The sequence below is a fragment of the Chiloscyllium plagiosum genome, chromosome 13 (assembly GCF_004010195.1).
Source record: "Chiloscyllium plagiosum isolate BGI_BamShark_2017 chromosome 13, ASM401019v2, whole genome shotgun sequence".
Taxonomy (NCBI): Eukaryota; Metazoa; Chordata; class Chondrichthyes; order Orectolobiformes; family Hemiscylliidae; genus Chiloscyllium; species Chiloscyllium plagiosum.
The window spans coordinates 75,416,814-75,419,786 of NC_057722.1; the positions used below are offsets into that span (position 1 = coordinate 75,416,814).

At 38.9% G+C, this 2,973-nt stretch overlaps 1 non-coding gene across 1 annotated transcript; it reads left to right on the plus strand.

Annotated features, from left to right (window-relative positions):
- Positions 1-2,471: 2,471 nt before the first annotated feature.
- On the plus strand, positions 2,472-2,574 carry LOC122556399. The gene has a single exon (XR_006313516.1). It is a non-coding gene; the product is annotated as a U6 spliceosomal RNA (small nuclear RNA).
- The last annotated feature ends 399 nt before the right edge of the window (positions 2,575-2,973 follow it).

The following is a 2,973-nucleotide window of genomic DNA, read 5'->3' on the forward strand; positions in this document are numbered from 1 at the left end:
AAGAATTCACAGCCACTGCCTAAATTTAGCTCCCTGTACCTATACTTTGCTAACTGCATGATTAAAATATACAATAATTTATCGCATTTCTTAGAAGTTCTTTGAGGTTCAAAAGCATTTTTAAAAAGGTAAACAATTAAAATGCACGCTGCATCAAAGAAAGGAAAGGGCTAACACACCAATGGACTTTGGCATTTTATTGTGTGCTTGTTTTCGGCTCAGTCTCACTTTTCATAAAATTATTTAAAAGCAAGATCGTTAATTCAGAACATCCTCCGTTCAAGTAGTTCCTCATCTGTCTTTGTGTTGCCTGTAAAATCCAGTAGGTCCCAGATTTGAAGATAAACTCATTGCTTCATGATGGACTACATAGCCAACTGGGTTTATTCTGTTACAAAAAATTTCCATTCAAAACTAACAGCATAGTTGGAATTAAATTTCTAGTGGCAGGTAAGAGAAAATCATGTGAGAATGCAGTGAACTCTGTACTCACTTCTTTGATTCATAGTTAAAATATCAGTAACACTGTTAAAATAAATTATTTTCAGTTTCAAAAGCAAAATTATACCAGCTTCCATAATGCTAGAAATTGACCGCAAATGAAATGGTTAAAAAGTAATGATTTTCAACTTGCTATACTCAGGAAAACAACTAGATTGGTTACCTGAAAGTTGTTTGCTAGTTATTTTCTCATTAATTAAAATTACAGTTACTTTTTGTTAGCTGTTTAGAGTCAATCCATACATCAGTGAGAAAGGGTCTGAGGAAGGGTCACTTGACCTGAAAAGTTAACTCTGACTTCTCTCCACAAATGCTGCCAGACCTGCTGAGCTTTTCCAGCAATTTCTGTTTTTGTTTCTGATTTACAACATCTGCAGTTCTTTCAGTTTCTATATATCAGTCAGTTTGCCAATCAGTTTGCATTGTTCTTAGGTTAACTTATATTGCGTGTTTTATAGCTTAGACTATGTACCAGCTTGCCTATAACTACACATAACTGAAAATATTTGCTCTCAGAAGCTAAGCAGATTCAGGCCTTGTTAGTATTTGGATGGAAGAATGCCAGGTAATACAGGGCTCTTGTAGTGTCCCTACCCCTGGACTAAGAGGCCTACATTGAAGTCTCACCTGTCCCAGAGATGTTTTATAGAATCTCTGAACAGGTTGCTTAGAAATTGTTTGACCTCTGTGCACCCAAATGTATCAGCAAATGCTGCTAGTTAGCTTTTCCTGTTGGTTAAAGTATACAACAGTAAGGGCTGCTATTTAGGTTTTGTCTATTAATTTAGAATTTACTTGTTAATTGAGATGAATGTGCACATATCAACAAGTGCAGTGCTATTTCCAACACAATGCGGGCATGCAGGACATCAGCACATATTGACAAGGTGTAAGGAAATGCATAAATTGCAGGGAATATCATGAAATATGCAATTGACTAAGGCACAATCTTCCATATGGATTCAAGCCAGTTGATGAGAGAGAAAAGTAAAATACCTTCCTTTGTGGATAGAGCTTATTGATTACTCAGTCTTCCAGCTCCTTTCAACCACTCCCCCGTGTTACAGATGCTCTCTAAGATATGAGAATTAATAGCCACTGCCGGTATCCTCTTCACCTTAAATAAAGATATTAACACATTTAACAATGCAATTAACCAGACATTAGCAACAACGACGGCTGTGAGGAATATAAATAGCGCCCATATGCATTGGAATGGAATTACATTAGTGACAGAACACAAAGCGTTGCCATGGCTAATATGACAGAGTTTTGGAGTCAGCTGGCTGGGCAGGTGTTAGCAATATGAAGCTAAACATGAGTCTAAATATTTGACCTACTTGTAATAATAGAAATTGTGGCAAATATTCATAGGTTAAGATCAGATTCTTTGAAATGACGTGACATTCCAAAATTCTTCCTTGATGGTAAATGGAGACACAAGGTACATATTTAATGATCTTAAGGGTAATTGTGATAGTTGATGGCCTAACAGAAAAAGCTGAGGGGTGATGTGGGAGAGTTGATTAAGAAAGAAAAACTATAGCCACATTACCTTACATCAAAGACATATCAGAAATGAGTTCCAGACTACTCAGACTCCTTGGCATCATGGTAGCCCACAAACCTACCAACACACTTAAACAGTGACTATTGAACCATTAGGTACCACCAGCAAAACTAATGTCATTTACAAGATACCTTGCAAGAACTATAAAAAACACTAAATTGGACAAACTAGCAGGAAACTTGCCACCAGGATACATGAACACCAGTTGGCCACCAAAAGACATGACCCACTATCACAAATTTCTATACATACTGACAAAGAAGAACACCACTTTGACTGGGACAATTCACACATCCTAGAACAGGCAAAATAAAGGCACACACGAGAATTCTTAGAGGCATGGCATTCTAACTTGAACTCCATCAATAAACACATCCATTTAGATCCTATCTACTTTCCCTCGCTTCAGCAGCACATATACTAGAGTTGAAACGATACAGAGCAGATTAGCATGGCCCCTGTGCAAGGATGACACGCAAATTTGTGAAGTGCCCTATATTTCCACCACGATGGCTCAGTGGTTAGCACTGCTGCCTCACAGCACTAGGGACCCAGGTTCGATTCCAGCCTTGGGTGACTGTTTGAGTGGGGTTTGCACATTTTCCCCATGTTTGTGTTGGTTTCCTCCGGGTGCTCCGGTTTCCTCCCACAGTCCAAAGATGTGCTGGTCAGGTGAATTGGCCATGCTAAATTGCTCATATTGTTAGGTGCATTAGTCAGAGGGAAATGGGTCTGGGTGGGTTACTCTTCAGAAGGTCAGTGTGGACTTGTTGGGCCGAAGGGCCTGTTTCCACACTGTAGGGAATCTAATCTAAAGTCTAATCAAAAAGAACTGAAAGTGACATCACCCACCTTAAGAAACCAAGACCTATAAACAGATTGGCAGGACATCCCACCAGCAC